This window comes from Stegodyphus dumicola, chromosome 5, assembly GCF_044657685.1.
Source record: "Stegodyphus dumicola isolate Sdum_Otavi_A_Nest chromosome 5, ASM4465768v1".
Taxonomy (NCBI): domain Eukaryota; kingdom Metazoa; phylum Arthropoda; class Arachnida; order Araneae; family Eresidae; genus Stegodyphus; species Stegodyphus dumicola.
In genome coordinates this window covers 154589736-154606848 of record NC_140772.1, presented here as the reverse complement: position 1 = coordinate 154606848, position 17113 = coordinate 154589736, and the positions used below count along the sequence as shown (strand labels likewise).

General features: G+C 31.2%; 1 protein-coding gene across 4 annotated transcripts in view; it reads left to right on the top strand.

Moving 5' to 3' along the window:
- LOC118189317 (uncharacterized) overlaps window positions 1–17113 on the top strand; it is a 102170-nt gene that overhangs the window by 15365 nt on the left and 69692 nt on the right. Inside the window, exon 1 of one of the 4 annotated variants that reach the window (XM_085817272.1) lies at window positions 8709–8845. The exons of the other annotated variants lie outside the window; for them this stretch is intronic. The gene's annotated coding sequence lies outside the window, so the exon portion shown is untranslated. Of the gene's footprint in view, window positions 1–8708; window positions 8846–17113 lie in introns of those variants that run through there. 4 annotated transcript variants of the gene reach the window in all.

Below are 17113 nucleotides of genomic sequence, written 5' to 3'. Positions count from 1 at the left end.
GATGCAGCTTTCAAAGATGTTTTCTTTAATTTAATTCACGAGCAAATCTACGTAAATCTAATCCTTAAAATTCGCTTGGGAATTCCAGAAACGCGCGTACTTTACATTTGCCAAGGTCTTCATATCAATAACCTTTGCTGCGTAATTTTGAATAGAATTTTGTTTGGAAGCGAATTTTGCAGCACACATTTTTACGACATTCTTTCTTTCCTTCTTTGTATTTGGTTTGGAATAAGTTTTCATTAAATTCGCTTTTGCGGTTGAAAATGAAATAGAACTAAAATGATACTCTGAAAACAAGCTTAAATCATGTTTTGAAAACTGCAAAATTTATATCGAAATGACTGTTTGTCAGACATTTTACTCGACTTTCTTAAATATACTCTGTACTGTCAGAATAATCAATTAAGCTTTTCGTTGTTTGACAAGAATTCTGATATTACATTTTTAGCTCCCGAACGGCAATATCGTAATTTTTCAGTTTTGAGTTTCCAGATGGCAATAATTTCATCAATCACTATTTTTCAAATCCAGAACATCACATCTGAATGCATTGTATTTCATTCTCTATGCAATTTTTCGATTGAAAGATAAGCATTCCTTGAAATATTAGCATTCGAATTTCTGAAGTTATCTTTTGAAGTTTAGAAAATTTTTCGAATTTTGAATGGATGTTTCAAACTTTATTAATGAAAGCTTACTAAATTCTAAAATTAAAGTTAATTTTAAGTACTTGTATTTAATTATTTTTATATTTTAAGTATACTTATCCTGTAAAAAATACGTCTTTATGGGAATAAAGTCAGTTTTAAAGTTAAATATAAGAAATGAAGATATTGTAGAGAAATTTTGGATTTCAATCGAGACTTTATTATTTAAAAATATTAAACGTGTTTGTAGCTTATGGTGTTTATGTCAGTATTACTGTTAGTGAAGCAAATTAATTTTTTAAACAGATCCATTTAATAAATTAATTTTTTAATATTTAAAATGGGCATTGATATCTTTCTAAGAGCAGTTTTTAAATTATTTATTTGTTATTGCTTGTTTAACCGCTAGTCGCAGTCTCTGATTCTAACAGTTTTCAGGGTACAATAATTTTTGTTAATAGATACCTTTCTCTAAAATAATGCGAAATTTAACTGCCCTCTGAAGAAGTTCCAGTAGGTAAGACTAAACTGCTGTTCATGGCACTAAAGATAATTTGTTTAAAAAAATACCTTTTAATGTCTATGACTAACAACAACAGTTTACTTTATGTGCCTCGCCGCGACTCTAGGCCATATATGGTATTACACGGCCCAGCTCCTTCAGATTGTTTCCGGAAGTTCAGCCTCCTTCTTCGCACCTCGGAGAGAAGGACACTATTGCCTCACGGTGACGCTGGTCGTCTATTTGCTACTTGCCAGTCGCTCGGGCGGCCCGTCACATTAACCAGCGAACCTACTATCCCCGGGCTACTAGAGCCATTCTGCTCTAGGACACACCAGCCCACCGGGCCGGCCAACAAGTGACCTTTCCGGGGCCTCCAGAACAACTAACTAGGTTCATAAATTTTATACCCTCGTGGCCGAGACTGCCTAGTTACAGATCCCAGCCAGTAGCTTCGCAGAAATGATATTTAACGTATACGACTGGTCTGGAAAAAAACTTAGAATTATAGGACTGATGCAAAGAAGTTGCTTTTAGAAATCGCATAAAACTGAATTTCCTTATGTTCAAGATTACGACAGTTCTACAAATAGTTATTTTAAATGTGTAGAGTTTTATTATCTTAATTAACCACTTATTATGATTTAGACCTTTACTATAGCTTCTCCTTTTCATTTCCTCACCAGAAATGTAAATGAGTTAGTGAGTATTTATAGTAAGACAGAGCGTGTTTCTACTTTTCGAAGCCACGTTATTAACTTCTCTGATAAGATTGTAATTCGTCCACTTTGCATTATGCCAACATTTAATTATTGCGCTGGTGAGAAGTTCTGAGCCAACTTAGAAATCAATGGTTTTAGTCTTTGACTGCTAGGTTAAGTTTTAATGTGAATTCAATTTAGGTTGCATCGCCAGTGATAGTCAATTCTGTTAGCACGAGAAGTGCGTTTATGTTAAAGATCTGATTCAATAAATGTTTATTTTAAGTCTCTCTTGTTAACTTCAGACACAGCGATAATTCTCTCCGTTAGGCGTTTGATGCTAGTTTATCACTCAATAAATGATTACTTCTAGATTACTGTTTATCTTACATAAACGCATAGATGCTTTTTAGGTATTCGCATTCAAAAGCATAACTTGTGTAGTTTTTAGTAATATTTATTTATCTTCCTTAAAACTTTTAACTCATAAAATCAAGGAGAAATAGAAATCATTTGGAGTAAAACTTGTTTTGACTTATTTGGCCGAGGAAAACATTTTCTCATTAGTACATTTTCCTCAACATGTTAGAATAAAATGTTAAATCTACGAAATTTCGTAGATTTTTGTTAAAAGTTATCAAGGGATTACAAAAGTTTTATGTTGAGAAAGCCTATTTTTTAACATATATCTTGAGTTGCAACATGGGTCTATGACCAACCAACTATTTAAATAATATTTATTCGCGTAAGCATCTAAACCTACTCTGAATACTACGGTTGACAGTTATACTATGAATCCAAAACCAGATATATTCACGATTAACTTGTTTTAAGATTCTAGCTAAGTTAACTTTACTTTGCTGGCTAGATCTTCACTTGAACTATGAAACGACTATTCGCTGAGTTCAAACTGTATCAATGGCAAGATGTGAGAAGGGTGAAAAAAATCCTTTTTATTCAACCTCAAGAAGAGATTCAGTCACTTCTGGTGCTTACAAATTTAACCAATAGTTTTGGTTGCAACTCAGAATAGAAATATAAAATTAAAAATAAATTAAATAATCAGCTAAAGCTGCACAGAGGTAATTAACGCGAGTTGACTCTATCCATACCACCGACGTACAGAAACCGGCAATGAATATGCACGGCCGTAAAACAGCAAGCTTAAATCAGTGAAACAACGTGGCCGAACACGCTCTGTCGGACAAACTCAGATACTAGCTAAGATAGTATCTTTATAACCGTACTTTGAGTAATACGCGAAACTGAAATGCCATTCTGGCAGGAAATGGAAGTGAAGGAAGATTAAAAAAAGGTCAGTAACTGAACAAAAAATCTGGTCAGTTTAAAACTAAACGCTTCTTTAGAAGCTGCATTAGACGCTTACACAGTACGATTGCAATATAAAACAGATTAAAAAATATTAATAAGATCACGGGCAGATAAGAAATTATTTTTATTTGGTTTTTTAAATTCTCTTCTATGACCATGACCACTCTGGACATATACTTGTGACATGTAGGTATGTTTTAAATATCATTATGATGCTCAGTGATATAATGATTTGAAACAGTAGGATTTTAGGATTAGCCGACGATTTTTATATTGATAAGCTTAGTTTTCCAGAAATGTTACAGTGGAATCAAGATAATCGTTTTCTTCTAAAGGTGGGGTAACAAATGTGTCAATTCTGGGAACACAGTGTATGCATTCGGAATTTTCTAATACTACATACACGCATTTCTTTCAATAAGAAGAAATGTACTACATTAAACTCCCGACGAAGCGGCTACCAACAAACTAGAGCCTATTAAAAATAAAGTTAAAATGGGTCTGAAAGTGTTCGACTTATAACTTTCGTCCAAAACAGCTTTTATAAGGTTTAATAGGGTTTATCAGTAGATATTATCAATACAGATAAGCCAAGTGGAATAGCAAAACATTTTACAAGATTTTACAAGATGAATATACAATTTGGACTAATATAAAAACGTTATATACTTTTTGTATATTTGAAAAGTGAAAAGATACATAATGAAATTCTATAAAATTATTGAATGCTTTTATTTAGATACATCAGGAATTCAATAAATTTATATTTAAATCAATCAGATTAAAAAGTAAAAAAGCAGTATTCTTAAGAATTGCATCTATTGCGTTTAAATAGCTTAATTTATTAATCAATAACAGATAGATTAAATTAAAAAGGAGAACATCTTACATTTTGCCGAACATTCGAATGAAAAGAGAATAAACACATTTAGAGTGAAAGGCATTTAAAGTGAACCAACGCAAAATCCTACTTTGATATTAATTGATCTTTTGGGCTAAAGGAAAAAGAGGGAAGGAGTTAAAGTTGTTTATTGCAGAAACGATGGAAAAATTATTGGCCCAAGTCCTCAGAATAAAACAGAACTGCTACGGTATATACAAAAAGGAAATGAAAGCTGCAAGTGATATAATTGAAGCAAATGATATCACTGTCAATAACAACTTAATTTCTTAATTTTTAATAGGACTTATTATTCTGTTATTTACTATGAAGTGCAGGTAACTTATTTACAGAATTTTTTTGCTAATTATAATATGGATTTATTTCTTCTTTCCTGTGTTTTTATAACTGCTTTTACATTAGTCATGATTTTATAAGTTAAACGCGGACGCTGTTCCAGGTATCATTCCGGTAAATCACGGGATGATTATACGCATTCAAAGCGACTCGTTCATTATATTATTGAAGAGAACAAACAATCAATAGGAATAATGTGAAACATTCCCTTCACTTGAATGTTACAAAAAAGTTCCCAGATTATAGCGAACTCAATTATTATTCCTCTTTTTTGTTCCTCAAATCCCCACAATGTAAATTTCAAGGAAAGAACCTCATCAACAAACAGCTTTTCAGAGTTACTTGAGCATTCCATACGCAGGTTATGCAAAATGACCCCACTTTTCATAAAATGCAAACTATTATGGAACTGCATTCAGTTACCAATTAGAACGCATTTAAATTTCTCTATTCCCCATTCGCCACTCTCATTCGGGGGAAATTCCTCCAAAAGAAGATTTTCGAAAAATAAGACAAGCCGGCGACCACATTTCATGCATATGCATAACTTCCTTCGCTCTCCGAGGGACCCGTTCCAAAAGTTTTGGAGCAGAACATATTCTGGAAAAGCAGCAAGGGGAGGGGGAATCACCCAGTCATTCCATTATGCAAACGATCCCTTAGAAATGAAAATTTTCTCCTTCGAGTGTCGCTGATTAGATGTTCTTGACGGAGATGAGGGGGATTGATTACACCCCAGTTTTCTGGAAGTGATGAATGAGGATTTATATTTAGGGGATGGGAGGGCAGAAGGTAATGGGTTGGTGGAGGAAAATAGTTGTGGGATGTCATGATAGCGGGATGAAGTCGGAAAGTGCGTGATGTCCAATTACAGTTCGTAGAGTTAAGCTAGATGTTTCTTATCTGAAAAGCTTTCCCGGAAGAATCCAGCCAGATTGATTTGTTTTTGAATTGTGGTATTGAAAACATCTAAATGAGATTTTGAGTTTGTATAGAATGTTTTTAGAGCGATTTAAAAATTATTCCTTCTTTGGAAGAAGGGTGAGAAATTTGAAAATTAGAACCTAATATTATGATTTATATTTTAGTCACATTTTTGTATTGAAAAAAGTATGAAATATGCAGTTAAAATAAAAATAAATATGCGTAATATTTTTTTTTGTTTGCAATTACTTAAACTCTATGAGGATAGTCGTTGTATACTGTACGGCCCTATATCTCAAATGTAAAACGATGAGTCATATGTTAACAACTTAACTTAAAATGCCAGCGTGTAAATCAGATTAGTTCATACGAACAGCATAATCCTTAGAAATATAGGCAATTTATCTTTTACTTTTAAAAGGAATGTTTTCCTAGTTCTAGTTTAAAGCAGTGTTTTATAACTTCGAATACAAAATCAAAAGACAGCAAAAGATTTCAGAAATTAACATACATTGAACAGATAACATACCAGACTAAAGCTAACGAAAGTTAATCGCAAAGAAGGAGATTAGAAGGGATAAATATTTGACAGACTGTTTCAAAGTTTCTTTGATATAGTGTATTGTATCGTACCAAATTTGCCAATCACAATGAGAATAAATAGCACCGAAACTTACGCTGAGCCTCATCATTTGTCGGCAGGATGTGTGAAATCTTATAATGCATAAAGACATTCCTGCATGTGAATGACTCGTTTACAGTTGCGCTCTTATAGTGACCCTTAGCCGCCCAGATGGTATATTGGTTACTGACGCTGACTGCCGTACCGATAGGCGAGGGTTCAAATCATGGAGTACCTTTGTAAGTGTACAGAGTCTGTGCGGCAAAGAGGCACTCAAAATGCACGACGAGCCGAAAGTCTTAAGTGATTGGTCGCAATGGAATAGGTGTATGGAAACACCCATTGCCACTTCTGGAGTAACTTTCCTCAAAATTGGGTAGGAAGTTTAACAGTTAGTAAGATCCGACGATATCTGGTATATACTTACGGGAATGTACAGATGCTGGCCTTACTTAAACCTGCACCTTCACTTGATATTGAAACAAAGACAGCATCTACTCCGTAATGAAAAGTTGAACTAAAATCTATCACCTGCTTTTAATAATAACAATTCTTGCGCAAACACCGCATAACATCATGGCTAATTTCCTATATTTTATAAATTTTTGAAATGTAATCTCTTGGCTGCTTTGTATATGCAAGTGTTTGAAATATATGTAATAAAACTTTTATTATAATATAACTTCAGATATAAACACTTGATTTGTAATTCCCCAAAGGCATTCAAGACGATGCTTGCCTTTTTTTACTTCCTTGTACGAAAGGAAGTATTGTAATCACGAAAAGTTTCAGGCAGCATATTTCAACGAAAATACCCATTTTGACCGCTATCGAATGCAATTTAACGATGTTTTTCAGTGATATCTGTACGTAAGAACAGAATAAAGACTCATTTCCTCAAAAAAAAAAAAAAAAAAAAAAAAAAAAAAATTATAAAACTGCTTTAAAATTAATTCTGAAGAGAATTTTTCGTGGCGTCTGTACGAACGTACGTACGTATCTCGCATAACTCAAAAACGAGTAGCCTCAGAACGTTGAAATTTTGTATATAGGACTGCTATAATATGTAGATGTGCACGTCGTATTTTGGTTGCAATCGGCCGCACCAAACGTATATAAATATATTTATATATATATCCACTCTGTTACCCGGCTCAGTGATCTCAGTTTCTTTACTCTTATATGTTTTTAATTGTACATTTTTTGCTTTAAAAATGATTGAATTATGTTGTTTTTATCTTCCGGTTAAGATTTTTATGCCTTTAGTAAATCTGTATGCAATATGTTTAGAATTATCAGGAAATTTTAAAGTTGTTTAATTGCCGCTAAGCCTTTTTTTATGGCGGCCATTGATTGTTTACATTTGAAACAGCAGACTAGTGGATTTGTTGCCAATCTACAGAAACTTAGCTTCGCAACAACAAAGATAACGCCTTCATTCATTATTGAAAATTAAACCATGCTTAATCCTTTCTGGAAATTTTTCGAGGAAATGTGTTTAAGATTTACTTCGTAATTTTTAATGTAGATATTTTGAGTTTTTATGTATTTTTGCCTTCTCGCGAAGTGAGAACTGAATTAATTGAATGAGAAATACTGAATCGTCTGTGAAAAACTGTTTCTTTTTTGTTTTGTTTGCTTAATTTCTTTTATACATCATTCTAGCTTGATTATAGTATTTGAATAGAACATGTGGCAACGATTAGATAATTCTATACTTTAAACGATTAGATAATTTTATTCTTTAAACGATGAGATAATTCTATTCTTTAAATGATATAAATTTTGTGCATTCTGAGTTATAATATGAACGAAATATAATACTGTTAAGTGAATCTAGCGCCAGAGTTTCGCTATTGTAAACAAATACTAGAGTGAATTTTAAAGAATGCATTTATTCTATTGTGGTTTAAGCGCTGTCGGCGAAGTAGATTTAATTCAGTCCAATAAGTTTAAATGAAATGCAAGAAAAATTGCGTATAATTTAATATTCCGTACAGGGAAGTCATGTGGTGTACACATCAGATTTTTTCTTTTCGTTAAATTGTCTATGAAATATTATACGAAAGTATTATCATGTCAAAACCGTATTCCTAGATTTAAAGGTGCAAATCACAAACCACTTTTGAGAAAGAAATATCCAATTGTTATTCAGCAAGAGATCTGTGAGCACAGAAAGAACAGAATATGGCTGTGATAGCAGATAGAATTAAAAACCATATTAAACACTGTGTGGTATTAAATTATTCCATAAAATCCTATTATGTAATTGCATCAATTAATTGGCTCTTTTGCTTACTTTAAGGAATGAAATTTTCTGCCTGACTTATAAGCATATTACATTAAAATTAATATCAGTATTTTCTTTTTGCAGGATATCGATATAAAATTACGAAATACAACTGTTGCACATATAGTAATCTGATATTTTACAATGAACGTTTTTTAAATGCAAAAGTAATAAAAACATATTTAGAGAATGTGAAACTGACAAAGTTGTAATTAAATAAGGACAACACATATTACTTTGGCAATAAACTGGAATAAGAATTGACGTGCATGTACTAGTGTGTTAGAAGGAAGCTCCGAATGCAATACGGAGAGAAAAAGGTCCTAAAAACATAAGATTCAAGAAACGCAGGTGTCGCAAATGGTAAATGTCAAACGTGTTTCTTTTCATTTTTTGACAACCCTGTCAGGTTAAGAGGAATCAGTAAGTGATAATACTTATACTCGCATTTGGAGTGCATGTTATCAGAGGAAAAAGTTTATTTTGCTTATGTGATAGATACATAGTCTTACACAAAATCTTTTAATGTGTTCGTGTTCGATACTTTTTCATGTAAATTTTGTTGCAAGACATCAGAAACAGATGAGGCGAGTTTTCTTTACTTTCCTAAAATTAGTTGCTTACATATTTTTTCAATAAGCAAAACTAAATTTTATTTCATCTTAAGTTATATCTAGAAACATTTAATATTAGCCGTAAAGAAGTTTAACTTTTGTTAATGCTATTTTTCTGAATGTTTTTATAATCTTGAAATCGTCATATACATTTAAACAATTAAAAAATGATAAGCTGAAGAAAGTATATCTTTAACTAATATTTTATTTTTCAGTGATTTTACAATTCCTGTTAGTTTAAGTTTATCAACAATATTTGAAACTGAAAACGTAAAGGGAAATTTGAATACTGTAAAGCCCAAAATACCATTAAGCATTTAATTTTATTATTTTACTTATAGTTTATATTACTCAACATGTAATGCTTTTAAAAATAAGTGTGCTGATTTAATATATATTAGTATATACGTATTTATATATATTATTATTATATAACTTAAATGTGACACATTATTAGATGCTACCGTGTTCAAGAAAACTTAATTCTGATAATAACATTTCAGCTGATGTATTTAGTGTTTAAAATTATTAAGAAGAAGTTTTCTGTGATTTAAAAAACATTAAGTACAGTTGACTCTTGAATTACACATCGGTTAGAAATGTTAATGTCTATCCCAATTGGAAACGTTTTATACTTAGTATTTTATATAATTTTTCTGTTCTAAAATATTCCATAATCTGTTTACAGTTTGAGTATTATTTAAAAAGCATCGATATAGTTAATCCTAAGAACTGTTTTTCTGCTTCTATGAAAAGTATCTTAAGGTTCTTATATCAGATATAGCTGAGGTCATGTTTAACAACAATAATTAAAAGCTATTACATAATCTTTGCTCTTCTATTTTTAATCACGCTGTCTACCTAAGAGTAGTACTTAATTTTTAAAATGTAATTAAGTAAGTCTCTTATGATTTTTCTTTTTTGCATTTAATAACAAACAAATGATAAAATTCAACGCAAAATTAGCAAAAACAAGCAGATTTAAACTCGCTTCTGGTTGAGTTAAGATTATATTATTTATAAGATATATTTTAATTTTATAATAGTTATTTTAATTTAGTGAACCTTTCCCCAAGTAGCACGGCAATGTCGTGTCGACGTTGTAAACTGGTTCGAGAGGTTGCAAAGTGGTCGTGGTAACTTTTGCGACGTCTTTACAACGTTGCGAAGTCGCAAAATATTTGCCGTTACATCTTGGCAATTTGCCGACGTCGCTGAAACGTCATGATATGACCGCTTTTAGACATGGTCGTTTTAGCATCATTTTCATAGTTCATCAGCTTTACTTTTAGAATGAAAAGAGACTAAATCTGCCCTTTTAAGAATCTGAAGTCCGCATAAGATTTATTTTGCAATGTTTCATTACTTTATTTCATCTAAATATATTAATCTAAGGTAGATTCATATAATGAAATATAAATTTAATATAAATGCTTGCATTATTAAATTTAATTAGTACTAAAAATACATGCTAAATTATTGTTAAAATTTTGTTAAAATAATTAATACTAAAAATATTTTTTATAAATATTATAGCAAAATATTTAAAAATGAAACTAATCTATAAAGTAAGTTATTAAGTTATGCATTTTATATATTTTAAAAAATCATATTTCCGAAATCAATGCAAATCACATGTTAGCAATTATTTTACTGCTGAAATATGACTTTATTTATTATTTTTGAAGTAAGGGCGAATTTATTTGAATTAATATGCTGACATAATATGAAACATTTTTACCGCATACTGAGCAAAAAGTGCAATTTTCGCGAAGATATGATTGTGCATGAAGATGTATTCACGGTTATAAATGGGGCGATTTTAAGAATTCCGGGAAAACGTCCAATGTTAAAAGACGTTGCATATCCATGCATATTTAACGGCTGTCTAATATATCTGACGTAAAACTCACCGACAGTCAGAAGCAGAACGGAAAAATTAATGGAAAAGGAGAAAGAAATATTAACAATTTTAATGGAAAACGACAAAATTGATGGCTTTGATAAATTACTAATAAATGTTGACATCAAAATTAGAGAAACTGTGAACAAAAATACGAAATTCATTATCTATAAAAGTTCTGATGAACTGTCTGTTACTTCCCCATTCCATGCTCATGCACTATATAAAGAGGTAGGAATGATGTGACTTTCTTTCGTCCCTGCACAGTAGAAGGGAAAGCAAAATAGGTTGCTATATATTAAGAAGTTCGCCAAGTGGCACAAACTGAAAAAAATGTATCAAGATAAATTTTTTAATTTCTCCGTAAAGTTCGCACCAAATTTTACAAAATTTTATATTTAGACATAATTTGAGTCGTAGAATGTAAATACGGAAAAAAAAACTGGTATGTTATTTCATAAAAAGACCCATTTTGTGTCAAAATACGTATGTTAGAACAATGCTATATGTAAATTTAATATATATCCTAAGCCGCGCTTTCGAGACATGGAAAAGGCAACGAAGCGTTATAACATAATTTTTGATAACATAATTTTTGTTATAACATAATTTTTGATAAGAAATTAATAAATTAACATTGAGGGTATTAATTTCTTACATTAATCTCCTTCAGTGTTATTCCATTCTATTATAGGATAAATCTGATTCAAATATTTTGGTTTAAAAAATTTGTATTCCCTATTTATTTCCTTGTGCGAAGTAAAAGAAGCATTCCAATTGCGAGAAATTTCGTGTATCATATTTCAATGAAAATATCCATTTTGACTGTTCTCGAATTAATCTAAACAATGTTTTTGCATGGCACCTGTATATACCGACAGAATAAAGATTTCTTTCCCCAAACGGATTAAAAAATGGATTTAGAAAGGAATTTCTTTCGTGACGTCTGTACGTACTTACGAATGTATCTAGCATAACTCAAAAGCGAGCAGCCTCAGAACTTTGAAATTTTGTACATGAAACTATTATAACATATGATTTCGCACCTCCCTTTTGTTTGCAACTGACAGCAGCAAAAATGTATATATATATATATGTTGGTAAATTATGCATTTTTTGTTTTAAAAGTGATTGAATTATGCTGTTCTTATGTTCCTTTAAGGTTTTTTATCCTTTAGTTAATCTGTATGCAGAATTATCAACAATTTAAAAGTTGTTTAAGTGCTACTAAGCCTAACGGAGAAGTCATTTGTTTAGATTTGAAACTTAGCAGAATAGTGAATTAAGCCAGTTTCTGTACCTTCAGTGTCTTTTTGTCGAGTGGGACCAAAAATAAACTTTCAGTTCAGTGCACAGAAGTATCTGCCTTCGTGTCCGCTGGCCAAATTGCTTGTTTTTGCGTAGAAACTCTAATTTTAATTGTTAAATGTTTTAAAACTGTATTTGGTGTTTTATGTTTTTCTATATTTTTCAATTTTTAATGAAGATATTTTGCCTTTCCGCGAAGTGGGAACTGAATTAACTGATTGAGAGATATATCTCTAAGGAAGTTCGAGGAAACAAGTTAATTGAAATGCTGTAAAAAATGTGTATAATTTAATAGGCCATGCAAGGAAGTCACGTAGTGTCCCCATCAGATTTTTTTTTTATTGTCCTGTATAAATTCTCAGTCAGGTGTTACTCAAACGACTGCAACGATCACGTTTACAGGATAATTATTTATTCATTTATTATTTTTTCAAAGATTTTCACTGTTTAATCGGTATGCGTCACGTGCTCCATTACCATTATTATCTTGGAAATGAAATTAACATGTTCAAAATTGTTAAGATAATTGGAAATTCATTTTAGGAACTTCTGAGAAAACACAGCATATGGAGTGCAAAAAAATTCAAGCAGATTTCACTGAATGCCATACCAAACAAAAATTGAGTTTTCTCAACGACTTCTTCTAATTATGATCAATAAAATTAATCTTCCTGAAATTGCAAGTTGATGAAGTTAACATATATAGTAGCATACAATTTAAAAATTTCCTATCTATTAAAATCTACCATCTTTCTGCCAGTGAGACGTACTGGACTGTACGTATGGCTAACGTCCGGACAGAGGCCTAGTCCGACAATATAAATTACAAAACCAAAATGTTGCTTTTCAATTAAGGATAATCCTTTTTTTCGTGATGTTTTTAATCAACCAGAGTACATAAAAGTTTTTAAAACCTTATACTATGCTTGTTTCAAAACGGTTTCCAATTTAATGTATGTATGTTTTGCTCTTTTAATAAATGCGTTATTTTGTCTCTAAGGCATTAAGACGAGCCCTCCTTAACTTCATTAAATAATTTGAGATTTGTCTATGATTTTTTCCCTGAATATATGAATCTAAATTTGCAAAAAATAGATTGTTTATTTTGAGGTTTCTATTCCAAACTGGCAAGAATATTTATTATTAAGGTACGGACGAATTTTCCTAAACTTAGGTTATATCAAATAAATTCAGACGGATATCTTAAAAGTATATATTCATATTGGGAATCCTAAGAACGAGGGACTGCGAAACTTGTGTTTTGTTACTATTTTGACCGAGGGTTCGGATTTAAGAAAACTAAACATACATTTATATTATATTTATATTATATCGAAACAACAATCTTGCTAGAGAAGATGTGTTACATGTGTAGAATCGAAATATTAATTTGTTATCTTAAATTTAAGACCACTGTTATTTATGCATTTATAGTATCATAAATGTGCTAATTAAAGATGCTTCTTCTGATAAAATTATCCCAAAGGGAAAAAATAATCCAGACTAATGAACAGATTTCCATATAAACATAAACAACAGCTTTGGGCATTTGAAAAGATAGCTGCAGAATAAATCTTCCCGTGAAAAAGAAGGAAAAAATCACAACAAAATCTTCCAGGATTTTATTTTAATATCTCAACGTAGGACTTAAAACAAATGTTTGCGTCTCTGAAAATGCATATTTAATGATAATGTTTGGCATTATTTTCTTTCGGAACTCTCTGTTAACTCGATAAGAATACTGCCTGTAAGGCCAAGATTTAAACTCAATTTTCTTCTAAGCCTTATTCTTGGAGAAGAAAATGAAATATAATCGAAATTCACTTTTCTTTCTTCAAGTCTCTGCCTTTGTTATCAATTTTCTATTTTGAAATAATAACGCACGGATTTATAGTTAAGTTATTGAGATTTGAATTTATGTTTTGGCAGAAAAACGCTATATTCGGACTTAGCAAAAATCCTGGGATTGTTTATCTTTATTTTAATTCTGTTTCATATTTTGTTTAAAGCGAATATTGAAATTCCAAATAAAAATGCCTTTCAGTTCTAAATTTATTAATAAAGCAGAATCTCGATTATTTGAAGTAATGCGGTTCGATGTTGCCTTCGGGATCTGAAACGTAAATAAAATGAATTTGGCATAAAAAATAAGAATTTAAAATATTTGACCAATTTATACGAGAGGATATGAGAAAATCAGATCACAAATGGCGAAATTCTATTTATGATAGCACTGGGGGAAAAGTAGAATTCATTAAAAGTATAAACAGAAAGAATGAGAATGACAAAATATTTTTACTGAATTTCTTCACCGTTTCTATAAAAGTTTTTTTTGCGTTCTTTAGTTTTGCTATCTAGTTAGCCGAAAACAAATACATCATATTACAAAAAAATGTTTCCGAAGCAAATGTGCATGCTTTTACCGTTATAAGTTAATAAACCGAACTGTTTAAGCGATCACGATTCCTATAGTTGTATTTAGTAAATAATTAAGCTCGTTACAGGATCTTAAACAAATAAAGAGATTGATTGCTGTAAAAAAAAGTAACAAAAATATTTAATTTCAAAATTGGGATTTTTACCACCTTTTGCGATTTGACATTCAGAGTTGGTTAAAAGGTTAAAACGTAAAGTAGAATAATTCGAGGTTGCGTTTTCCCCTTTACACATAATTCAATAATATTCTTTTCTGATTTAGTATAAACTTTATAAAAAGAACTTAACTTAAAAGGAACTATAACTAAGACACAATAACTTAATAAGGGCATTAATAATTATACTCTTAACGAAACTTAGAAAAACCTAACACACATAAGGCAGACAGAAACGTCTCGTCTCCAAGAACATGAAAAATCTGGCTATTGGCAATTACCTGCTGGACAGAAAGCTTCGTGAAAACTGTTTTCCATTCTAATTGGTAATTGATTATTTTGTTGCTTTCCTTAGAGAGAGGGGGAGTATAGTTGGGTGAGTGGCAACTTGCAGTTTCGCCAAATACGCCAAAACGAGGCCTGTTCCTATAGATCATCAAATGACTGATATATTTCTTTCTTAAATTAAAATTTAGGAGTATGCTCTAAACATTTAATATATTCACAGTATCTGATGTGTAGAACTAATTGAACAGTATTTGACATCTGAACGAGCAGAAATAATCGAAGGAGACAAGTAGAACTTGGTGATGTTTTTGACATTTGAATAGTAAAAAGGAAAATATATTAAAATCATAAATGATATGCTTCTTTCTTTCTTTTCGGATGATCTTATAAGTTATGTACAGAGATTCACAAGTTATTTATTAGATGTTTAACTATTGACTGCTTAGCTATTGACTGAATAATTATTAGCATGCAAGATCAGAATTAAAGTTAAATCCAATATAAACTTTATTAACTCCGAATTTGCAACTAAAAGTTAAAAAGAAACAAAACTTTATGACACACATACAAACGCATGCTTGTATACGACATTTGAGTCAGAACTGGAACTAGAAAACTTTCTTAAACTTAAGAAATTCTGCCAAACCTGAGGTAGTTCTGAATTCTTAACTCTGCGAGCGGCATCTGCAGCTGTGTTGCGGTACTCCAGGACCAATTAATTCCACTGAGCTTACGAGTAAGATTGCATCCTAGTCTTAAGCTATGCCGCTTGACGTAAAGTTTGCAAAAAACTCTAGTCTGAGCGAGTATTGTAATGATACAAGGCATATAAGAAAGAAATTAACATAAAGCTAATTGTTAGTAAAATGTAAGTCATAAATGTCCCATTGTCAAATAAATCTTTCACTGACAATTCATTCTGCATTCCATTTTGTACGAAAAAAGAATTTTTTTTCATTCTTCTACAGTTGGCTACTAAGTATATGCAGTATTCCTTGAAGTCTGCTTCATAAGAGAGCAAATGTACCCGAGAGCCATGAATTCGGAGTGTGCCACTTTAAATTTACTACCTGCATCTTATTCAAGAATATTTACATTTAATTCACAGCTCAGATTTTGCGTTACACTCGAATCGAAATCTTGAATAATTTATAATATTCTGATTTTTCTTCAGAAATTTTACAATTGATTTTACTTCTTAGGAAATCTTCGTTTTGTTTTTCATGTTTATAAAAATTATGCTATTATTGTCTTTTTATGCTTTGAAAAAACATCGAAATTTACTCATATATGTCCCTGTTCTTCCTCATCAGCTTCAACCTTCAACTAAAGTGCATTGCAGAACTTTTACGTAATTTTACCCGAAAGTTTAAAATACATGTTAAATTCAACGGTGAAAATATGATAAATAATATATTTTTTTCGTTTACAATTCGTTTTTAAGCGTCTTCATATACATCATTGAAGTAAAGAGGATGACTTATGACTTATTTTTGTCATAAGCTACTATTTGTAATTGAAAAAAATTTAAAAAGGCTTTTATATTATAATCTTTTATTTAAAATGAATATGATAATTAATGCAGTAAAAGGAGAAAAGTAATTCATCATATAGTTTAATAAGAATAATAGATTTGTAGAATCATTAGGTTATTTTGAAGCAGGAGACTTGAAAAATGAGCAATGCCAGCGCCGGGACTCTATCTTGAACCTCTCGAAATACGCGCCGAGTGTGTTACCGTTACATCACAAAAGCATGCAGAAAAGAGGGAGAAAATACCTTATAGATTAAATAATTCTATTTATAGCATTCATCTGCAATTTTATGCCGCAAAGAATAGAAGCATGGGCGGCGCCCATGATAAATTAAAAAAATAATGGTTTATATTTTATGGCTTATAATATCATGACCTTCACCAATCCCAACGACGGACATGTCTCTTCGTTGCTATGACTTGCTGTCTCTTTTGTAGGTATACTTTCAGCTCACATAGCAAGCGCTACCGCAGAGGTAAAATTTTTCTTTCTCCTTTTGTACCTTCAGATTCATTTCAAAGCAGAAATGCAATTTTCGAGCTTCTTACGCTGTCAGGCCCTTAGGAGATTCTCTCATGCAAGAGCGAAAAGTTACATTTCGCTGTGTATTAGAAGA